The following is a 25,210-nucleotide window of genomic DNA, read 5'->3' on the forward strand; positions in this document are numbered from 1 at the left end:
GGAGACGTAGGCTAAGGTCGGCTAATAGGGACTACTTTTTGTTTCATTCTAATAACTAGATTATTATTTTGCGAAGAAGTTTCATTTTGTGCTTGGTTGTTGTTCTCTCTTTAGTAAATATTCAGGCTTAATTAGAGCGAATTAGCTTTGATTAACATTCAGCAAAAATGAAATACAGATAAATGCACAACTGGTCCATATTAGGAGCCTGGACCCACAACTGTGCAAGATATGCAGAGAGGGTGAATGAGGCGAATGAAATTATGTTGAGCACTCTAGCTCTCTTACTTTGTCAGAACCGGCGGTGGTCCATATTAGGAGCCGGTCCATATTAGGCAACCTTCCCCTTATAAGTATTCAAATGCATGAGACGATAGACGAGCTAGGAGAAGATGGAAAATATTTGACATGAACAAGGAATTGTTGACAGGTAATGGGTTCTATAGAGAAAGCCTTCCATTGAGTTTTTCGAGATTAGAAAATATGGGTTTTTTATTTTTTTTATCTTCCTTTAATTATGATATTTATGCCGTTTACAGATTGCAAGTCTGCATAAAGGTGTGCGGTCTTTTAATTTCATAATGACATTTATGTAGTTGACAGACACATTCCGTGCTGCATTTTTTAATCATTCAATTTTAGTCCTGTAAAACCAGAAATACTCCGCAGACTAAATATAAAATCATTGTTTAATGTATTTATATAACCGTTTTCCGCAACTTCGCGTTTAAGACTCTGTACGGTAAACATACCACTATGTTCACTCATGACCTCGTGGAACCCATTCAAACTCCTGGTCGCTGAACATAATCATTCACGGAGACACACAGATTGGTCGAGAAAAGGTAGCGGGTGGCATAGATTACGAAGTGTGAACAGCTCTTTCAATCTCAGCTGCTCAATCTAAATCGTCAGTTCTAGCTCAGTGACACGACAACAGGCGTGTTATTTAATCAATGGTCCATGGGCATGAAACTGCTACCAAAAAAAGAGGAGAAAATTGCCTGTAGCTTTCTAAGACAGTACATACACATTGCCTTCGCAGACAGTGTTTTTTACACGCCTAATAGTCGTTTCAATCTATCTTTACAGATGAGATTCACCTACCCGTCGTTATCTTAAACAGCCCTGATCAGTGCTTAATACTTTCCCTGACAAATATGGGAAGAGACGTGCACGTCTACGCACACGTGATCAAGGGATCGGCCATTATTGCAAAGTTTGTCTCGGTCTAACAAACCAATTAGGCAAGGTTGGATGAGACTTCAAGCCTCCGGGAAAATAAGGACGCCTTAAATCTGCAGTCATTAAACATCCGGTCAAGGTCGTCCTGGGAGACGTCCATGGTACATTAATCAACAACCAACGAGAGAGAAAGGGGGGGCGGGGGAGGAGAGAGAGAGAAAGACAGCTAGTATAAGACAGAGTGAAAGAGATAGAGAGACAGAGACAGAAACAGATATTGAGAAAAAGACAGAAAGAGATAGAAAGAAGACAGGGAAGGAGAGAGAGGGGGAAAGAGACAGACAGATGGACAGAGAGAGAGAGAGAGAGAGATAGAGAGAGACAGACAGACAGAGAGAGACAGACAGAGACAGAGACAGAGAGACAGACAGAGACAGACAGAGACAGAGAGACAGAGACAGAGACAGAGAGAGAGACAGAGACAGAGAGACAGACAGTGACAGAGAGAGAGAGACAGAGAGAGAGAGAGACAGAAAGAGAGAGAGAGAGACACAGAGAGAAAGAGAGAGAGAGACAGAGAGAGAGAGAGAGAGAGGGAGAGTGAGAGAGAGAGGGAGAGAGAGAGAGAGAAAGAGAAAGAGAGAAAGAGAGAGAGAAATAAAAGAGAGAGAGAGAGAGAGATAGAGAGAGACAGACAGACAGAGAGAGACAGACAGAGACAGAGACAGAGAGACAGACAGAGACAGACAGAGACAGACAGAGAGACAGACAGAGACACAGAGACACAGATGGTAATAAAATGCAGTCAAATGTGTGATATATGCATGTTCGTTGATTCGCAAATGAAACGTAGCCGAGGCGTGGCAACCGCGGCATGTTTGGCCTTTACGTGGCCGCGTACAGTGCAGGCAAGCATTCATTGTGGAAGTGAATAGGAAGCCCAGATGTGCATATCTACAAAAGAAAAAGTGCATCATATGGAGCAGACACTGCAGAAAATGTGCATATCTACAAAAGAAAAAGTGCATCATATGGAGTAGACCTTGCAGAAAATGTACATATCTACAAAAGAAAAAGTGCATCATATGGAGCAGACACTGCAGAAAATGTGCATATCTACAAAAGAAAAAGGTGCATCATATGAAGCAGACACTGCAGAAAATGTGCATATCTACAAAAGAAAAAGTGCATCATATGGAGCAGACACTGCAGAAAATGTGCATATCTACAAAAGAAAAAGTGCATCATATGGAGTAGACCTTGCAGAAAATGTACATATCTACAAAAGAAAAAGTGCAGAAAATGCACATCGAAGCTCATGTTTCATTGAGACGCCAATGACTGCCCGCATGCATGCACTAACCCGTGGCAATGTTTGCCCCAGTGCTTCTAGGGAGCGTAACACCCCACCGGTGTGTGCACATAAAACACCGGCAGAGTTATTTCCGATCATGGTCTATTATGGATGTGGGAGGGAGATGCTTTTGGGGTGGCAAAGATGTATAACAACCTCCATCTCTCTTAAAGGCCCATTTTGCCCCACGAAAACAGTTCGCCTCGCTGTGTCAGATCCAGCCGGGCTTTGACATGGGATAAGAACATCCTTCCACTTGGTCACATGCCAAAAATGAACAGCACAGTGGTATTTGTTTTAAAGTAATAGTTTTGTAAAAGGCGCGGGTACTTTTTTCAAGAAATTAATTAGTTAACAAATCTGAGAGGGCGAGGAGAAATGTTTTCAAAAGGCGGAGTGGGTCTTTAAGACATTGGTTCTGTAACCTCTCCCACTTCCGTTCCCCTCTATCTCCCCCCTCCCCCTCCCCCTCCCACTATCTCACCTTCCCCGCCCCCACGCCCAACTCCTCTCCTTTCCTCTCGCGCCCATCCCTCGCTGACAGTGACAACCGGGTACATTGACACCGCACTTGACACACTTGGATCGCAGCACGTGATGTACTTACATGACTGCCTCCTGCTCATCCGCTAGCACCTGAACCGTATCGATCCAACAGGAGTCACTGAGAACAGCGAACTGTACGGGGACCCGACACAATTCTCTCTCAATTCTCATCGGGAACATCCGTGCGAATGACCTTTTTCATTCACTTCACTTCAATTTAGTCGCCGGTCATAGTACCCGGCTGACTCTTTTTTATCACAGCCTTGTGGACGATTTGGCGTCCTGTTCTGTTTCTGGTTGGTTGGTCGAAACACCAGCACAAAGAAAGAAAGAAAGAAAGAATGAAAGAAAGAAAGAAAGAAAGAAAGAAAGAAAGAAAGAGATATGTAATGAGAGATATATGTAATGAGAGAGTTTTTTTTTTTAAGACAGGGTGTAACTCCCCGGCTTTTCTCGTAAACCAAAGAATCACAGGATAAGAAGAAATTACAAAAAGTCTGGTATGTAACCACTGGAAAAACATTCCAGGAAAACCAAAGAAAATCTTTTGGATTGGCTTGAGGGAAAAAAGGAACACAGAATTACGCAGAGTCGCTTTGGGAGCTCCTGTGGGATCTGGATGGGATAAAGTCATAATACAACCACCCACCAATCCCACCCACTCCACCCACCAATCCCACCCACTCCACTCACCAATCCCACCCACTCCACTCACCAATCCCACCCACTCCACCCACCAATCCCACCCACTCCACCCACCACCACCCACTCCACCCACCAATCCCACCCACTCCACCCACCAATCCCACCCACTTCACCCACCAATCCCACCCACTCCACCCACCAATCCCACCCACTCCACCCACCAATCCCACCCACTCCACCCACCAATCCCACCCACTTCACCCACCAATCCCACCCACTCCACCCACCAATCCCACCCACTCCACCCACCAATCCCACCCACTCCACTCACCAATCCCACCCACTCCACTCACCAATCCCACCCACTCCACCCACCTGGCTGGGAGAAGTGGGAGAGAAAGAAAAGCTCCATGAAGTTGCAGGTAATAGTTTTCGCATCTTTACACAGAATCTGCCAAACAATGATGCTAAAACGCACCCGCCTTCGGCAAAAGAGATGACTTCGTGGGCAAACAACTGTGCAAACAATGAAAGGTTAGGAGCAATTGTTCCGATATGAATACGATGTTGAATATTTTGGGCTGGCGTCGGAGGTGTTTTTTGTATCACGCGATTGATTGAACCAAATAGCAATGTAATGAGTTTGAACTTTACAATGTCGTGTCATTTCTCTTCCTTGAACTGTTTATTACTTCTAAAGTATAGTCGGTGCTTTGTTAAAAAAAATTTTTTACCTTTTCGTTTTACAATCGTTGTACTTCTAGATATACTTTTTGTGTTAAGGTTAAGAAATACTCGCTTATAACGGTTTAAGGACGTTTTTAGATTATTTGTTTTTGTATCAGAGTTACCTTTTCTAATAGCTGTACTTTGTACGTGACGGTAGATTCAAAAGAGGTCCCTTGAAATAAATGGTAAAATGCATGTGTGTGTGTGTGTGTGTGTGTGTGTGTGTGTGTGTGTGTGTGTGTGTGTGTGTGTGTGTGTGTGTGTGTGTGTGTGTGTGTGTGTGTGTGTGTGTGTGTGTGTGTGTGAGTGCATGTATGCTTACATGTGTGTGCAAAAGAGAGAGACAGGAGGAGAGATATATTGAGACAGTCAGGTAGACAGACAGGCAGCCAGGCGGACATACAGGCAGACAGACAGGCACACACACACACACACACACACACACACACACACACACACACACACACACACACACACACACACGCATGCCTTTTTTTTGTTAAAGCCACAGTAAGCCTCCCGTAAACCACCACAGATACTGTCAGATTTTTACACACAGTACAAACACCCTTTCATTTAAACACTCACCGCTTTTGAACATCCTTGGTGCCCTCCGTAAAGAGCGAGCAATTTTCAACGAATTTATTTTTGCGTGGTTTATCTTACCCCTGATCCATCGCGAACCGGTGTGATCCCGTGTGATCCAGTTTCCTTTTTTCACAATGTAGTCGTCAGTTTGGGATTTCAATGGGGCTCGTTGTAAGCTCATCTGCAATAGCACGTTATTGTGTACCTCTGAATCTAAACGCAATAAACGACTTTCTTTCTTTATTTATTTGGTGTTTAACGTCTTTTTCAACCACGAAGGTTATATCGCGACAAGAATAAACGACTGCGATTCACACGAACCAGAGCAATGACAGTTGACTGTTCAGAGGAACGGGCGCTAGACAGAACCGTCGTCTGCTACGAGAAAGACGGTTTGCGTGACATGTTTCCGGGCTTTTCTTTTGTACTGATCTTGTCTTGAAGAAAAAAAGAATTCTGTTATGATTTAAGAATGTTTTTGCAACAAGCTGTCAATTTATTATCTAGATTTTAAGTTAGTTCTAGCGCCAAAACGAGGCGCCTGATTTGCTAATCAGAGGGTCCACAAAAATAAATTCTTTGAAAATTGATCGCTCTTTACGTATAGGCCCATTGCAGAAACTCAAGTTAACAACAGCATTTCTACTCGGCGCGCGCGGTATGAGAATCACGGGTCGTAACTCTCTGGAATTGGTCATCCGCCGCCATGTTGGATGCCTTGCACGATCTCTGACAGTGCTTGAGCGTTGGGTGGCGACTCGACAAAAGTGAAAATGACACGTTGTGTGGCCAAAAACTGCAGTCAGCAGGCACACTTTAGGATCCCTATAGTTGTTTACCATCAGGGTGACAACTGGAAGGAAGTTACTGAGCGGAGAAGACGATTATAACTGGTTATTTTTTGCTGTGTGCAGTGCGCTAATCAACAATTGTCCATCGGTTGTGCCTTTAGAGTGAACACTGTGATAGGATGCTTTGAAAATTATACTTTGCAGTAGTTACCTGAGCTGCATTGTACCTCATTTGCCTGTCTTGAGAGCTTTATCTTGTGAATTTTGGTGCACTGTCTGCATGGTAATTTGAGATAAAGAATAAATAAATGAATATAATAATGTATTCTTGCTTTACTTTTTATGTTGTGCTGTTGTGTTAAAAAGGCAGATCCCCTTTGGACTCATGCATGCACAGTTTTCTTCATTTTGTCTGCATACACAGTGAAATACGCAAAAAGAACAAGAGTGCAATGAAGAAAACTAACAAAGACGGCATCCAATATGGCGGCGCGAAGAGAGTATGAGCGGAGTTGTGCCCCTTAGGGCTAAAGCTAGCCGATCCATTTGATAACGTCACGCCGAGTAAGAAGAATGAATTGGACCTATAGGGCACCTAGGATGTTCTCAAGCGGTGAGTGTTTGAACGAAAGGGTGTTGGTACTGTGTGTACAAGCCTGACAGTATCTGTGATGGTTTACGGGAGGCTTTTTGTGCCTTTAATGATACGCCGAAGATTTCAAATCGAAAAATACAATGCATATATTCACAATATCCTCAACAAATTTTACAGTGATTGGATATTATACCTGCCTTTTTTCAAAATCAATAATTAGATTTGGTAGTATTGTGGAACCCGGACAGAGGTTACCAGAAGAAATGGGCTGCGCTTTGTCGGCAGTGAGAAACGGAGATATGGGTTTGCGTTGCGCATCGAGAGCATATGGTGTTTCTGTCACAACGCTTAAAAGACATTAAGAAGGAAAAAACAAATTTGCAAAAGAAGAAGTAAAGTTCACAGGAAGACCTTCTACACTAACACCAGAGTTCGAACAAGAACTAGTCAATATAACATCCTTGAAGCTGAAATAAATTTGCCAACGTCACCCCCATCGTTGTTTTGTACACTGGACATGGAGATTCTGGTAATTATGATTGCTTGGTGTCAGCAGAAAATGTAAGTTTACCTGCCGCTGATGTCGCAGCACACCCACAAACTCGTCGAAGAGAACATGAGAGAGAGAGAGGGAGGTGGGAAATCCCTAGCCGTGCTCTCAGACAGTTCCGGGTTTGGCGACTTTCCCCTATGTGGTTATTCATAAAATCAAATGCATACTATGCAGGTAATTATAAATACAAGCTGGTAGCAATATCGAACATGTAGCTATAGTACAACAAAAATATGTTCAGAATATACAATGCAGAGAGAGAGAGAGAGAGAGAGAGAGAGAGAGATAGAGAGAGAGAGAGAGAGAGAGAGAGAGAGAGAGAGAGAGAGAGAGAGAGAGAGAGAGAGAGAGAAAGAGAGTGAGGAAAGAAAGAAGAGAGGAAAGAGAGGAGAGAGAGAGACACAAATTAAAAATGACAAATCTTTATTTTTTTAGGGTGACAAGAATAAGCATAGATATGCTTTTTTGCATCTGGCCCGAGCCCTAAAGAGGGACTAAACTATTTGACTACAACTATGACTATGGGGGAAAAATTGGTTACATAAAAACATCATTAATGGTAGAACATATTAGTTTATGTACATGAAGCGCATTATATAGAAGCATTGTAGATCATAGGTAGTGTTCAAAACTGGGTGTAAAGCAATAAAGATAAACGCAAAGTAAGCATACTTTGCAACAATACATTAGCTCAGCAAAACAATGTATCACAGAATCAAAAAACAAGTGATTTTGTTTGTGATTGTTTGTAAACAACACAAACAAAAACGGAAAAAAACCTACACCAACACTTCATTTACAATCCCTTCGGGTCCAGCAGCCTTACCATCGCATGTCTGATCTCATTAACAGTAATTTCCCCATCACGAAATATATCTGAAAATGCTGACGCACTTTCTGCATTTTAAACCCTCACTTCCATCATCAAAATCACCATTAAAAACTTGTTCAAAGTTTGTAAACCATGCTTCATTATCAATCGACAATGCATTATATATATGTCTACCGTTTACCTATTCGAACTTCATTCCAATAATCCTTGGGCCTGTTCAATGAAGTCAACAAGCGATCAACCTTCATCTGGTTAAAGGAAGATGTCTCCTTCTCTTGTTATATAATCTTTCTTAACCATTAAATAAAAATCCAAATCAAAACTTTTTCTTGTCCTTCTAAAATGTGTCAATGCTCTGTGAATGAGTGCTGCGTCTTGTTCGTCCGCTCCACAGGGGCACACGAGCAAAATATTCAAGTCAAAAATGTAACGAGAATTTGTAATGCACACATATATCTCACCACAAGGCGACCCAAGGCGCACTCATACACAATCTTTTGCATTAACAACTCAAGCATACTCATATACACTTAAATAAATAGATTACATGAAGATGACAAGGCAACAACACAAACAGAGACATGACACTAACAAGTAAGCATGAAAAAGAAAAGAAAATTTCAAACAATAATTATGTACATGGCTATTTACAACTGATCTGATTTAGGCTTGCGTGTATTATCTGCGGTATTATCTGATTCTGGCGCATGTAACCGACCTTACATGTCCATACCCAATCCTGTCATATCTCTTACCAGCTTTCCAAGGTCTTGAGTGCGATAGAAGAAACAGTCCTTGGAACCTTGCTCGAAATCATCATAATTTGCGTGGTCTAGGTACTGCCAAGTGGAGGTGCACTCATTTCCCCCCAGTCGTACGTACACGTCTGAGTCTGTACCGTATGACGAAATTCCCCACCATCCAGGGCTTCTTGTTTTCACGCATACACTGAAAAAAACTGTGAAATACACATTTACAATAGCATTCCATGGTGTACTAGCGAGCATGTCCATCATGGCTTTTACGTGATATGGGAGCACACATCTCTCTAGCATTTCACATGATATGAGAGCACACATCTCTCTAGCATTTCACATGATATGAGAGCACACATCTCTCTAGCATTTCACATGATACGGGAGGACACATCTCTCTAGCATTTCACATGATATGGGAGCACACATCTCTCTAGCATTTCACATGATACGGGAGGACACATCTCTCTAGCATTTCACATGATATGGGAGCACACATCTCTGTACCATTTCACATGATATGAGAGAACACATCTCTGTAGCATTTCACATGATATGAGAGCACACATCTCTCTAGCATTTCACATGATATGGGAGGACACTTCTCTCTAGCATTTCACATGATAGGAGAGCACACATCTCTCTGGCATTTCACGTGATATGGGAAAAAAACATCTCTCTAGCATTTCACCTGATATGAGAAGAAACATCTCTCTAGCTCTAGCATTTCACCTGATACGAGAAGAAACATCTCTCTAGCATTTCACATGATATGCGAAGAAACATCTCTCTAGCATTTCACGTAATATGAGAAGAAACATCTCTCTAGCATTTTACATGATCTGAGAAGAAACATCTCTCTAGCATTTCACCTGATATGAGAAAAAACATCTCTTTAGCATTTCACGTGATATGAGAAGAAACATCTCTCTAGCATTTCACGGAATATGAGAAGAAACATATATCTCTCTAGCATTTTACATGATCTGAGAAGAAACATCTCTCTAGCATTTTACCTGATATGAGAAGAAACATCTCTCTAGCATTTCACGTGATATGAGACGAAACATCTCTCTAGCATTTCACGTGATATGAGACGAAACATCTCTCTAGCATTTCACATGATATGAGACGAAACATCTCTCTAGCAATTCACATGAATGAGAGCACCCATCTCTCCGGGCTTTTCCATGATATAAGAGCACCCATCTCTCCGCTCGTTCACATCGACATCCTTTCATTTGACACTCACCAGAAATCAAAAGTGTGGCTGCATTCTGTGCTGGGGCGGATTTTTGTGTTTGTGATGACTGATGTATTAACAAGATTGACATAGGTGTCACTTAAAAAATCGTTTTAACAAAATATTGCCGCTGTGCACAGGGAGAAACAAGGCTGTTGACCCTTGGAGCGTGCTTAAGGCCAAAGATGGCAGTAACAACAGAGAGAATGTCCATGACAGCAACCCAGCTAACACAATCTGTTCATGAATAAGTTGCTTTGTTATTGCAAGGTAAAATAAACCATGCTTCAAAACCATGTATCTTTTTTGTTTTGAAAAAAAGAATGTATCATCGTAACCAAAATTCGGTAAATAATGTTTAACTGGAACCATCGTAACTTGATTTCTTTTATTTTCTTTGTGCATCGGAACACTTTTTGCCAATCAATTTCTCTGTCCAATAATATTTCCCAATTTGTACATGTTTTTGACATTTCAGGTTTTCCTATCATTATATCATAATACGATTTGGATCCTTTCAATGTTAATTCAATAAAATTTAAAGCTTTCATCTGTTCTTTTGCATCTGCATTAGTAAACGCAATGTCATTTTTGCGCTTATAAACCCTAACCGAATTAACGCAGCCAAAATAATCAAGAAATTTTATTTGAATATCATATTTGTTTGAAATTCTTGATAGTTCAAAAAAGTTCCATCTTCTTTAATCAAATGTTTTACCTTAAAAAAAACCGTTTCTGCCCAGTCTTTAAAATGAATGACCTTTTTGGCAATTTCGAACTTTTCTGAATAAAACAAGGGCTCTGCTAATAATTCTGTTGGCTCATTTATTTCAACTTTATCATAAAAATCTTCATACGCTTCAAATGCATTCTTCCAGAAGGAATTAACATTACTATTTTTTAATAATTGTGGGCCATAGTTCTGTATCACTTCCATTTTTGGACACGACAAAAATAAGAGGTGTTTCCATTTTGCAGATGAGGACTTGTTGATTCTTTTAAACCAGGTTAATTTAAGTGACTTAATGTAATGCTTTATTGAAGGTAAACTTATGCCACCTTCTTGGGTATTGTGAATAGCTATAGTTCTTTTTATTTTATTTCTTTTTTTGTCCCAAACAAACTCAAAACACATCATTTGCAATTCCTGAATCATCTTATCTGGTGGGTTTGGTAACATGATCCACAAGTACGCCAGTTTCGAAAGTATCAATGATTTTAATACAGCAACTCTGCCAACTGGAGTACTGCTTCTTATTGCCCAAATACTAAACAACTTTTTAACTTCATTAAACTTATCCTTTATGTTCAACTCCGTCATATTGGCCAAATCATTTGTAAACCAAAGTCCAAGGATTTTGAATTGACATGGGTTCCAAGACATGTGCTTATTCAACAAATACACAGTGTTACTATTTCTTTTACAACCTAACCAAACATCTGACTTTCTTTCTTTCTTTCTTTCTTTCTCTCTCTAATCCAATTTTTTTTTCTTTCTTTCTTTTTTCTTGATTACACCTTTTTATTTTTATTTTTTTATTTTTTTTTTCCTTTCTTTCCGTCGCGATATAACCTTCGTGGTTGAAAACGACGTTAAACACCAAATAAAGAAATAATTTCTTTCTTTCTACGTACCGTTACTGGGTCCAGAGCACACGGCCCGTTTTTTAAGTTGATGGATACCAGAAGGCCCTTCACTCGCATTTGTCGTCATCAAAAACATCATTATCACCATCGTCACTGCCATCATCACCATTGCTCTTGCTTTCATCGTCATCGTAAAGTATCACCAATAATAGATTGTGCTTTTTTTTCTTAATTCTTTTTCTTTTCTTTTCCTCTTCTTTTCTTCTGTTTCTGTGAACGGTTTTGTCTTTTCAGCAAAGAAACAATCGCTTGAACTGAACGTGGCAAACGATAGGCCTGGTTATATGTAGAGGTTACATGCCGAGTCTCAGTGATTATCAAAAATAATGGTCGAAGTTAGCGGATCATGAAAAATGCGAGCTTTAGCGAGCTTTTTCATGACCGCGAACTGAGACCATTATTTTTGATAATCACTGAGACGAGGTGTGTAACCTCTTTATTCCTCCTTTCTTCAGTTATTCAAAGAAAAGAGGAGTTTTTTTGCGAAAGTTTGATCGAATCCTATTCTCTCAACCAGTCAACCTGCGCAGGCGATCGATTAATGCGCGGTTGTATAGTTCCGTGCAAATCATTCCATTCTGTTAACACTTCTTGTCAGTTTTCCTATTTTAGGCTAAAATCAAGTACACAGATATGCTGTTATTCTGCTGTGGCGGCAAAGGCAGATATTGTGTGTTCTGTATATGTTTTGGTATCGCTTAGGGTAATGTTTTTTCGTCAAATGGGACTAGCAGACGAACTTTTGCACCCGTGTTCCAACGTTAAAAACTGTATGAAGTTCAGTTTTCCGGGGAAAATAGTGTGTGAAACCCCTTTATGTTGTTTAAATTGATGAGATGTGTGCATTTGGTTGCGTGTGATCTGTTTATTAAATGAAATATTGTTGAAAACTGACCGTCGGATTGCAGTCTGTTGTCGAAGGAACTGAGTGAAAAGAAGGGGAACTACTCTTGTCGCTAGACAAAGTATGAGTTACTTGCCTTGGGAAATTGCTTGTGATGAACGGCTTGAGCCACGGCAGATGAGATTCAGAAAACAACCGAACTCATGGATTTTATATGGAGATTCATGTGTTCAGGCCTGTAGTTGTTAATTTAAATGCGGTATGTTTGTATTGTTTGCTCCAGAGATGTATACTTCGTACATTAGAGCGTTCTGAACTTTTCAGTCGCAAAAAGTAGTACCGAAACAGAACAACCTCTCAACCCATTGCACTATCGAGGATTCAGGCTGTTGCTGGGTCGTTATTTGTTTGGTTGCTGGGTCATTATCGAAAAATAACTACCCCTACAAGTTTACAGAGGTAAAGAAGCAGAGGGGGGAATAAACATTTATATTATACGTGTTGGTTTTTCGCGTTCCCACACCAGACGCGTGGGAAGACACGTAGAGAAGGTCCGGCAAATGTTCGATCAGAAAACATGAGATTTTGCTTTTGTTTTGTAAAATCGAGTATTTGTGTGCGTGTGTGCGTAATTAAGGATCCAGACTCGAGACACAAGGTTTGATTGTCCTTACACATAAAAGGAAGATTGATTTGCAGGGTAAGTTGTTGAAACATTAAATGCATCACATTGACTAAGAATAGACGCTTTCTGGGAAAACTCTGACGGGATGTTAAAGCGGTGTGGCAGACCAAGCACCCTTAACATGGGGGCAAGCTGTTCAAAGCGGTGTGGCAGACCAAGCACCCTTAACTTTTAGTCATATTCTATGCACAGGGTGCAGTACCTGATAACGCCCAACCCGCATTTTCAATCATTGGAATAAGGAAAATAATTGTTTTTATTCATTCTGCTTGTGTGGTTTTTTTAAAAATTGTTTCCCTTCCTTGGAAATGTTTTGCGCGCAGCAGAGATTTCAGTGTGACAAGATGCCGATAATGAATTCCTACACAGTGGAGTTTAAACTCTCAGCGCTCGAGCAACTGGACAACAATGGAAGTGTTTCAAAAACAGCACGTGAGTACAGTACGGAGTGGACATAAAAAGGATTCGAGAATGGCTGAAGAATCGCAATACATGTTTGATGCATCGGACTGTGAGAGAAAAGAAGAACGCTTCATCTTGGGCGGGTAGTGATGTCTGAAAAAGTTGCTTTTGATGTTCTTTGATTTCTTGCAGAGGATCTAGGATCGTGTCGTCAGGAACAAAGATCTGCAAAGAGGAGCATTGGAACAGGCCGGTGGCCTTCACCTGGACGGCTTTGCTGCTTCGCCCTTGTGGGTAAAGCGTTGCAACGCATCATTTGAACACTTCCGACGGGCGCAGTGGCGTGGTGGTAAGACGTCGGCCTCCTAATCGGGAGGTCGTGAGTTCGAATCCCGGTCGCTGCCAGCCTGGTGGGTTAAGAGTGGGGATTTTTCCGATCTCCCAGGTCAACTTATGTGCAGACCTGCTAAGGACTTAACCCCCTTCGTGTGTACACACAAGCACAAGACCAAGTGTGCACGGAAAAGATCCTGTAATCCATGTCAGAGTTCGGTGGGTTATACAAACACGAAAATACACAGCATGCCTCCCCCGAAATCGGCGTATGCTGCCTGAATGGCGGGGTGAGGTCATACACGTAAAAATCCACTCGTGCTAAAAACATGAGGGAACGTGTGAGTCTAAGCCCATGAACAAAGAAGAAGAAGAAGAAGAAGAAGAAGAAGAAGAAGAAGAAGAAGAAGAAGAAGAAGAAGAAGAAGAAGAAGAAGAAGAAGAAGAAGAAGAAGAAGAAGAAGAAGAAGAAGAAGAAGAACACTTCCATGCCAAGTGACTAAAATATCGTTATTATAGTAAAGGAACCGCTTCTGCACAGGGTATAGTAGCCTACCTAGTAAACGCCCACCACCAACTTTTGGGCAAAATTGGTGCATGGGGGGGGGGGGGGGGTAAAAAGGTACTTTACGGTACAAGATCTGTTGTGTAACTGAATCAGTTCTTTGTGCGGGGACTCTTCTTTCTAATGATCTTCTTCTGTAATATGGGTCAACAACAGAAGGTAAAGGTGGAAAGATATGGGATAAATAATGAGGGTTTTTGCCACGTACAATTCTACAACTGCCCCCCCTCCCCCCCCCCCCTGCATTTATTTTCTCTCCCTTTTCCAAAACAGTGCGCACCCGAGTCTGAAATTCAAATCGGGTTTTACTGCTTTTTCACCCAACAGTCGAGGATTGAGTGGAAGCTGTTGAAATTTTGTAAACGTTTGCAACCTGAGGTTATCCTCACATGATACTCCAATAATCCTGAAAGGCCGTAGGGTTCTTCTTTGCTGTTGGTCACAGAAGGGGGGACTATGCTCAGGGGTAAAACAATCAAACAGCTTTAATCTTATTCAAATGTGTTTATTTAAGTTCCACATTAATCCTTCTTTTTTAACGCACAAGTAAAACCAAATGCTTCTTAAGCGGGGCTCACACACAGGCGGAGCAAGCGGAGCAGGCTGCTCCGATCCTGCTCCGCTCTCCACCTGCCCTCTCACACACAAGCTCCGGTTCCGGAGCAGGCTGCTCCGATCCTGCTCCGGTAGGGGATTTCCCTATGATATGACGTAGTTTCTCCACTCGCGCAGTCTGATGGGAAATATTTTTACACGTGGATAAGAAGTGGCGGGAAAAAAACACCGTGATGTTTACCAAAGGAGACAAAAGTCTTGTCTTTTATCGCAATTACTGAACATATTTCTAAATGGACTCTGTATAAGTCAGTGTGTGTGCGTGTGTGCCAGTGCGTTTTAGAGCTTTTCAGACACAAACTATGTGAGTGTGGGGGTCGGGTGAAGAGAGAGGTGGACTAACAACTGTTGGGACATGTTTTAAGTTTTGGTTCTTTTTTGTTTTATCGAGTTATATCCGAAGCTTCAAAGATGTTGAATGTGTATAGTTACACTAGCTTCCATGGAATCCATTCTTTTTTTTTAGATCTACTACTAACAATCTCTCTTGCAGACGGTTAGACTGTTGCTTTATGTTACGCGCAATATGGCTTTGATTTAGATTTAGTTTTTTTCATTTTGTGTGTGGTTTGATTTAGCTTCACTCTACTCAGAAGAAATGTTTTAAACATGATTAACAAAATATTACTTTATGGATGTTTGCAAATAGAAACGTACGTGTGTCAACAGCGCAACAAGTTTCTAAAGAGGACGATATAGAACGCTCATGGCCGGACCGTATCAGGTTGGGGGGGCCCCCAATTGTGTTAGGGGTTCATTAGTTGAGGGCGCTAGGACGTTTTGAAATGTAGATGAGAATATATGGAATCTAGCTGGCGCGTTCTCCGAATATTTGTCATGATTTATTGATTTTTATTTTATTTTCACCCTTGGAGGAGATATACATGTTCAGGACGGGGGGGGGGGGGGGGGGGGGGTGACAGGAACCCCCCCTGGATCCGTCCTTGACGCTAGACAAAAAAGTATCTGTGCTGTAGCTTTTTTTATGTTTTATCTCACCCTCATTTTTGAATGTTGTTTTCACACACACACACACACACACACACACACACACACACACACACACACACACACACACACACACACACACACACACACACACACACACACACACACACACTTTTGATCCCATTCCATGTATTGCGAAGACTTTATTCAGGGTTTTAGCTAGTACTTAAACATCCAATTTCAAAGCACAAGTCTGAGCTGAGAATAGATATATATGCATAAATGTGTAAAATAATGGTGATTTGTGATCAAAACACGTCACAGGGAAGCTTGTTTATATGTCTTATGTATGTGTCTTCCATCGCCCTGGCAACATCAGAACTCCACACCAGCCTGCAAAAGTATAAACATAAAGGGTGACACAAATGAAACAAATGCAGCCCATAAAAATGCTTAATACTTCTTGACCTGTTGACCTAGTTAGTTAATATTTGGCGATTATTAACTATATCTTATGCATGACAAAGGTCAACACAGTGGCGAGTTCACAGGTCAAATGGAGGGGTAATTTGGAACACTTTTGAGTTTTGATCTAGCTGTAATCTTCTTTTTTCAGCACATTTTCAACCAAAAAAAAGGACTAAAACATTACGTCTCCAATGAGTTAACAAGATCGTAAGATTTTGTTGATCTTGTCCGAGTGGATTTTGTGTATACAAGTGTTATCTGATAGTTACCTTATTGCTTCATGTGTCATTAACGGTGTAACTGGTTGTCTGAGGGATGCATTGACTAAGATCTCATATATGCTAGATGTCGAAAAACTACTCAAATTACCTGCCCTCGAAAGGGTGGTAACCAAGCTAAAAAAAAGACGCCATAGGAAATTAAGTAGCGTGGAAGGATGGGAGGGTATAAACTATGAGAATTGGGTAAGTATATTAATTATACGAAAATTTATTATTGAAATTTTCATTTGAATTACATAGTTTATACCCTCCAAAACTAACACTCTTAAATTCTTTAATGCTTAAATCGGGTTAATTAGTGTACAGCTCCATATAAAACCCGAAACGGTTGAGTGTATCCCCGAATTCGGATCCTTTTTGGAAAGAGCCCAAAAGACAGACCATTTCACCTACAACATTGTAACTTTTGGTATTGGTCATACCTAAGCTGAAATTAATGTACAGCAAATATACAGTGCAAAATGCCGTTAATGGTCTTGCAGGCAACTCAGTTAGCTATCCTGCCTATGCAACTGACTCACGAAGTCTCGCACACAGATAAACAAATGAGGGAAGGGGCCTGTGTCGTCTTCAACCAATAAACACACACACACACACACACACACACACACACACACACACACACACACACACACACACACACACGCGCGCGCGCGTACTAAAGATGAATATTGCATATGCATAATGCAGAAGAAGACAACTTAATCTGATAATCTATAGATGTAGTGACTGGTGCAATATTTAACGAATTTAAAAGGACGACTCTGAAATGTATCATGTGATTGTGAACCAACTTCTCAATAAACAAAATGAAGACCAGTTTAAAAAGTTACCTGTTTCATTTTGGAATGTTTTTGGTCCCATCACATCTCTGATGTACACTCCATAGACGCACTGTAGTAATAAAAAAAAACTGTTTAAGGAGAAAAAAAGATTATGCAGGGAGGAAGAACAGTAAGAACAACAGAATCAGCAGCAACATTCACTAATCTTACTCCACATAACACATAACACTGAATCTCAGTGAAGAGTTAGTGATCCAAATATTTTAATTAAACAGAGAGATTGAGAAGGAGACAACAGCTATGTGCATGTGCGTGTGTGTTTGTGTGTGTGTGTGTGAGGGGAAATTTAGTCATTGAAAACTAAACACTTTCTACTCTTCAATATCAACAGTCATAGACATAAGATTAAGAGCCACTGGGAAAGTTGGACATGAACATGTACATGTTGCAGGTGAGGAGGGGGGGGGGGGGGCTGGAGGGTCTTTGTTGTTTGTAGATTATAACTTTGCACAAATTCCTGTTTTGTAACACTGTAATGTATAAGTAGAAATGACTGTGGAATAACTTTCTTCTGTTATATCAGTATGATTATTTGCAAAGTTACCAGGATCATTGTGGCATCCTCTTAATCCTATCACGTCTGAGACTTTAGTAGACGTGCCTGTAGAGGGAAGGGATGGGGGAAGGGGGTGGAGGGTGGGCATAGAGAGTGTCGGTGTAATATGAAGGAGGGAGGGGAGAACCATTGGTAAATAAAACTCTTATAATATCAACAGTTCTGAAACTATTTGAGCACGAGTTTCCCATTACCACACAAAGGTGCAGATAGCAACAGATGTTACACCGAGAGTGTGGGGGGGGGGGGGGGGGACTTTTAGAGGGTTAGTTGTTGGACTGTAGTATCTGAATAGCAGTGCTATGGGGTGAGGGTGGTGCTGGGGCGGAGTATGTATCGTATGTAACTTGAATTGGATATTAATAAGCATGATCACTCAGACTAGAGCTAAAAACGGTGTTAATCTTCACAGACATTACATAATATGAATTCACAAGCATGTACCTTTTGTTTTGCCCTTGAGTTTGGTAGAAGGCAATACTGAGTGTCGAACACAAGTTGCATTGATCACTGACACTGCGTCACCCTGCGGTCAATCTCCTCTGATCTGCAGATTGCACCTGCACAAACCCAAACAATGTTATGATCGCAAAAAGCCTGCATAGCCAATGGATCTAAGAACACAAACACTCGATGGATCTAATTAGAGAGTCTGCAAACGAGTCATTTTACGTTGGAAATTCAATGACAATCTGTCAGTCAATGAAGCAGATAGATCTGTCCCTGCGATTGTTTTTGCAAGCAGATACATGTTTGAACTTCACCTATCCCGTTATCATTCAACAAATTGATATCTTGCATGATGAATTTTGTGCCGAGGAGCTGAACCTAGCTTAAATTACTGCTGTATTGATTTCGGCCAAACCAACGCATTTGCATACCGAAGTCATTCCTCCTTTGATTCCAATCATTGTACATGATCTTAATGCAAAAATATATACGAAAACGAGCTGATCGAAATGAGTAACATTGCACCTGCATTGACTGTACAGTGTACTGCAAAAGCGAAGGTCGTCTGCGACTGGAGATTTCGAAGTTGAACAGCAGCGTTTCTTCACACTCAGCTGTTGGCTTCCTCGGAAAAGTGAAAAGCGTGACTTGAAATCTAGCGGAAACCACATTCTATCTTTCCGTTTCGGTATTCTTGTGTAAAATCCATGAAAAAGTTCTTTCGAAAAAGGCGGCCGTCGTTATTTGGGATGCCACCTAGTGTCACACTACTATTTCCGGAGAAAGAGTGATGAGTGCGCTGATTGGCTGCACCGCTGCACCGGAGCCAAAAAATAGAAACGTGTCCTATTCCTTGCTCCGCACCGCACACACAACTTTCTCCACTCCTGCAACGGAAGTAGCGTCATCTCTCCGCCTGGTGCAGCCTACTCCACCCTTGCTCCGCTTGCTCCACCTGTGTGTGAGCCCCGCTTTAAGCATCGACCGCAAAGCAGGTTGGCTTGACACATGACCAGGGTGGGGAGAGAAATTCAAGTTTTACGCCCTCACGGCAAAGCCATTAGCGGCATGTTCCCGGGTTTTAACCCGACTTTAGATGAGATACACAAGTGTATGCGTGTTTAGGTGGTATCAGCCATCTGCACTTAGGGAAGAATGACCGAGGCTTAGTACGTGCTTCCGTGGTGACACTGGGGTGGGACATGGCTACCGGCTCTGGGTCTGCACATAAGGTTGACCTGTGTCCGTCCCGGCCCGGATTCGAACCAGCGACCATGGGAAATATGCACAGAACGTGATGATAATTAGTTTTATTCCCCCCTCTGCTTCTTTACCTCTGTAAACTTGTAGAGCTAGTTATTTTTTGATAAACACCTAGCAACCAAACAAATAACGACCCAGCAACAGACTGAATCCTCGATAGCGCAATGGGTTGAGAAGCTGTTCTGCGTCGGTACTACCGTTTTTGCGACTGAAAAGTTCCGAACGCTCTAATGTACGAAGTATACATCTCTGGAGCAATTGAACAATACAAACATACCGCATTTAAATTAACAACTACAGGCTTGAACACATGAATCTCCATATAAAATCCATGAGTTTGGTTGTTTTCTGAATCTAGATCTGCTGTGCACAAACGTTCATCACAAGCAAATTCCCAAGGCAAGTAACTCTCATACTTTGTCTAGCGACAAGAGTAGTTCCCCTTTCAAATTTCTTTTCACTCAGTTTCTTCGACAACAGACTGCAATCCGACGGTCAGTTTTCAACAATATTTCATTTAATAAACAGATCACACGCAACCAAATGCACACATCTCATCAATTTAAACAACATAAAGCGGTTTCATACACTATTTTTCACAGAAAACTGAACTTCATACAGTTTTTAACGTTGGAACACGGGTGCAAAAGTTCGTCTGCTAGTCCCATTTGACGAAAGAACATTATCCTAAGCGATACCAAAACATATACAGAACACACAATATCTGCCTTTGCCGCCACAGCAGAATAACAGCATATCTGTGTACTTGATTTTAGTCCAAAATAGGAAAACTGACAAGAAGTGTTAACAGAATGGAATGATTTGCACGGAACTATACAACCGCGCATTAATCGATCGCCTGCGCAGGTTGACTGGTTGAGTGAATAGGATTCGATCAAACTTTCGCAGAAAAACTCCTCTTTTCTTTGAATAACTGAAGAAAGGAGGAATAAAGAGGTTACACACCTCGTCTCAGTGATTATAAAAAATAATGGTCTCAGTTCGCGGTCATGAAAAAGCTCGCTAAAGCTCGCATTTTTCATGATCCGCAAACTTCGACCATTATTTTTAATAATCACTGAGACTCGGCATGTAACCTCTATTTAACGTCCTCTTAGAACCAATTGGCCTATCTTGGGACAGGTAGAGTTGATATGCTTTATGGGGGGACAGGACACTGGACAGACATGCAAACAGAGAACACATATGATCGTGTTATAGATCTGGAAGTCTGTTGTTGCGATATTTCAAAATGGGGATGGAAGTAAAGATTTTGTTGGGGTTGTTGCCATAGTCAAAGAAACTACAATGGGAAGAAGGATAACTTCCTCATTGGGCATGCTTAGAAATGAGAATGGCTAAATACGAGTTATTCCCCTTTGCTGCATGCTGATCAGGCTGTCTCCTGCTTTGTTATGACTAGTACAGTCGATCTTTCTCATGTTGTGACTTGCTTTATTTTCACATTTTCGGTATTTAAAACAGCAAACACACACACACACACACACACAACACACACACACATACACTGAAGAAGTTTCCATTCTGATTCGGTTATTTTATTTGGTGCTATATGTTTGCTTCACATTGTTTCTTCTTTTACATTGCTTGAGGTATCCCAATTCGCTAAACACATCCATAATGCATGCATGGCTCATTCGAAAGAGGGCAACTGAACAACTGATGCCCAATAGCAATAAATACTGAACAACTGAACAATAAATAGCAATAAATGATGACAGCGCCAAGTTTTTAAGTACAAAGTGAAATCCTGTGACTGGACAAAGGCACAATTACAAAATACAAATAAAAAAATCGAGGCTCATTTTAAATTAAGTTCTCAGCTCATGGGGAAGCATAAGGTGACCCTAGAAACCGAAATTAGGAGACCTCCCGCCCCCAGGGCAGACTACACAAAAAAAAAAGGGGGGGGGGGCTAATTTGTGAAAAAGTATAAAAGGAATCGAAAACTGTATACATGTATTTAGTTAATACCCCAAAAATTGTATAGTATACACAATGTCAGACCCTAAAGAAAGTTTGTTAGTCATTGCTTAGGCAAAACAAAGCAAAATAGCCTGTTTACGGTATCCCGACCAACCCTATTTTTCTAGACCAACCCTAGACTTTTTTTTGTGGGCATTTGGAGAAAAAGAAAAAGAAAAAAAAATCAATTTTGTTCCTGTTTTTTTGCAAAATAATTTAAAAAGATGGTTATAAAAAAAAAATTAAGAAAAGCCGATTTACCGACCCTCTTTTTGTGTGCCTATGTTACTGTAAACAGACTAAAAGGTACATCAGAAACAACACACCAGGGAGGGTCCAAAATTTTATCAAAATATAGATGGTAGGGAATTCAAAATAAAAAAGACAATAGACAAAACATGTACTTCGGCTCATAGAGCCTTCTTTAATTTTTGACTCATTAAGTCCATGCTCCGAGAGTCCTTTTTTTTAATTTTGAATTGCCTACCATCAATTTTTTTTTATACAATTTTGGACCCTCTTTGTACGGAGAGAGTTGGCAATTGTTAATCACATTCTCTCATCTCATTGACTCTCCTTCAGCTCCTTGGTAACATGCGTTCCCGTCTCTGCCAGGATTGGACACAGCAGCAGATAACCGGTAAATATGTAACAGGCATAAATGGCAAAATAGCTCGCCTCGCCTGATAATATATGAGACAACTGTTCTACTACAAAGTCTTTCTTGGGAGGCTTGGCTAATTTACTCGCTCGTTTTACACGGGGTTCCATCGTTTTCTTTTCTAATCGGAAAACCTTGCTCCTCAGTTTGTTGACCTTCTGCCGAAGTTCCGCTTCACGAGGGGATGGGGAGGATGACGACTTTGATGCTTTACATCCTATGTCCTCCAGGATCGCCTGAATGTCATCTAAAAAAGAAAACACACATAAAATAACATAACCATAACAAGTTACAACCTGGAAGAAATTAAAACATGTGTAATTAAATCACAAAATGAAAATAAACAATAGCGTAGGAAGGCAGGCCAGAAATGAAGTGTGTTAGCAACTATGGATACGATGTGGAACAATGATGGAATTGACCTTGTTTGGTACTGAATGGGTGAGGCCATTAGAACTGTACCCACGGAATACGCCCTATATAAGCTTCATATTGATTGATTGATTGATTGATTGATTAGGACAACAGTACCAGGTAAACTCCTCACACACCATGCCTCTTTCTTTCTTTCTTTATTTGGTGTTTAACGTCGTTTTCAACCACGAAGCTTATATCGCGACGGGGAAAGGGGGGGGGGGGGGGGGGGGGGGGAGATGGGAATAGAGCCACTTAATTGTTTCTTGTTACACCATGCCTCTAACAGGATATGTTTCCCATCTTTACGTGTTGGAACTACAGGTACAATTTCATCCATCCATGCATCCGCCCTATACAGCTTCTTCTTCTTCTTCTGCGCTCGTGGGCTGAAACTCCCACGTGCACTCATTTTTTTTTGCACAAGTGGAATTTTACGTGTATGATCGTATTTAGGCAGCCATACGCCGCTTTCGGAGGAAGCGTGCGGGGTATTTTTGTGTTTCTAAAACCCACCGAACTCTGACATGGATTACAGGATCTTTTTCGTGCGTACTTGGTCTTGTGCTTGCGTGTACACATGAAGGGGGATAAGTCACTAGCAGGTCTGCACATAAGTTGACCTGGGAGATCGGAAACATCTCCACACTTAACCCACCAGGCGGCCGCGACCGGGATTCGAACCCTCGACCTTCCGAGTTAATAGACCGACGTCTTACCACCCCGCCCGTCACCCTATACAGCAATTATCAACTATGTAATGGATGGGTTTAAACATTTTTTGATGTCAGGGTGTTCTTCATGGTTAAAAATCTCTTACCTGGTTGAACAATTTGTGCATCAGGCGACAGGTCGGTGCTGGCTTCATTTGTAGCTACCCTTTGCGATGGTGGCTTCCTCCCACTAGCAACCTGCAAATGCACAGCTCTTTAACTGACAAACTCACAACCAACACCCAGTCACAATGAAACAATTCTCCCAATTTCATGGCATTGGTCTTAGGCCACACAAAAAGTGTATGTTTCTCGTAAGGCAAAACAAAAAATAATCTGTTTACAGTATCCGGACCGACCCTATTTTTTTCCCACCGGCCCTAGACTTTTTTGGGGCATTAAAAAATGAAATTAAAATATTCAGATGGCTAAAATACAAAAATAAAAAGCCGACCTACCGACGCTATTGTTACCTTAAACAGACTTTTTTTGTGGCCTAACATGACTAAAGGTGGAGATTTTTTTTCTAAACTTTTTTTTTTTAAACCATCTTTTTAACTTATTTTGTTGAAAAGCAGGAAAACAATTGATTTTCGAATACCCCTTTTATTTTTGAAAATGCAAAATAAAAGTCTAGGGTCGTCGGGAAAACATAGGTAGGGTCAGGTGACCAGAAACATACAACTTTTTTGTTGTTGACGCCGACCCTATACTTTTTTTGCCATTTGGGGCTGTTTTTTGGCAAAATAAGTTCATCATATCATCATAATCAAGACGTCGATCCAAAATAAGTAACTTTTTTTTGTTGGCCTTATCATTTTTTTGCGCTAAATGCAAACAGGCATTATTTGATGGGACAATGCTGGGTTTTTTCAATTCTTACATCAGCCTCAAACTTGTCATTACTCAACCTGCATTTAATAGTGTGCTTCATTGGTTTGCAAAAACCTAAAACCAATAAATAAATAACCTTCGGTGGTGGATTGGGCACTGCAAACAATGTCGGGACAGCATTCCACACAAGTGATCCTCTTAGCAGGATTGTTTTACTGGTTGGCCTCAAAGTGATCTGTACAAAGCTTGAGACCTTGAATATCAGCTGGCTGCAGCTTTTCAAAGTCCTCTCGCCTTGTGAATTACATCCATATTCTGCACCTAGTTTGACAATAAAAACAACAATGTTATTGTTAAACTAAGCAAAAAGGAAAGACAAAAAATAAATCAGATCTTCAGTCTAAATCTAACGCTCTGCCTGATCACAAAACGGATGAGTGATGTACCTTTGTACTGTAGTTTTCCCGTAAGCAAGGTTTGATAAAGATTTCGGCAAATATGCCCACGGGTAGTTTGTCATCAAGTGTAAACTGTTGTTCTGTACTGACTGCTGACTCACACTCACAGTCGTAAGTACAGTGTACACATGCACACACAGGTACACACGCAGACACACGCGTACATAGTACAGCTAGTACAGAAATCTCAGGATGAACCGATCCATGCTATGTTTGTAATATTTCATTTGATATTAGTTCTATAAATACTGTAGTATCATATTCATAGCAGACAAAAATGCCCAGAGACAGTTGGCTTATCTGAGTGAGTTGACTCGAGCCATTGCATTCTCAGTTTCTGAAGAAGGTAAACCTGATGAAATAATCACTGCACAACCCACCTTTTTTCTTCTTTAGGGAACTTGTGGAAAGTTTTCCCGAAGCAGA

At 41.0% G+C, this 25,210-nt stretch overlaps 2 long non-coding RNA genes across 4 annotated transcripts in view; both read right to left on the reverse strand.

The window, feature by feature from the left end:
- Positions 1 to 15,964: 15,964 nt before the first annotated feature.
- The window catches only part of LOC138951848 (uncharacterized), a 15,827-nt gene continuing 6,581 nt past the window's right edge, over positions 15,965 to 25,210 (reverse strand). For 2 of the 3 annotated variants that reach the window (XR_011451235.1, XR_011451234.1), the window contains 3 exons: positions 18,450 to 18,565; positions 17,438 to 17,498; positions 15,965 to 16,248 (listed from right to left, as the gene is read on the reverse strand). This is a non-coding gene — a long non-coding RNA (uncharacterized lncRNA). Of the gene's footprint in view, positions 16,249 to 17,437; positions 17,499 to 18,449; positions 18,566 to 18,980; positions 19,430 to 25,210 lie in introns of those variants that run through there. The other variant, XR_011451236.1, reaches the window with a different exon arrangement.
- On the reverse strand, positions 21,262 to 23,948 carry LOC138951847 (uncharacterized). Its single transcript, XR_011451233.1, has 2 exons — positions 23,600 to 23,948; positions 21,262 to 22,612 (listed from the first exon to the last, which is right to left on the reverse strand). It is a non-coding gene; the product is annotated as an uncharacterized lncRNA (long non-coding RNA).

This window comes from Littorina saxatilis, linkage group LG17 (assembly GCF_037325665.1).
Source record: "Littorina saxatilis isolate snail1 linkage group LG17, US_GU_Lsax_2.0, whole genome shotgun sequence".
Taxonomy (NCBI): Eukaryota; Metazoa; Mollusca; class Gastropoda; order Littorinimorpha; family Littorinidae; genus Littorina; species Littorina saxatilis.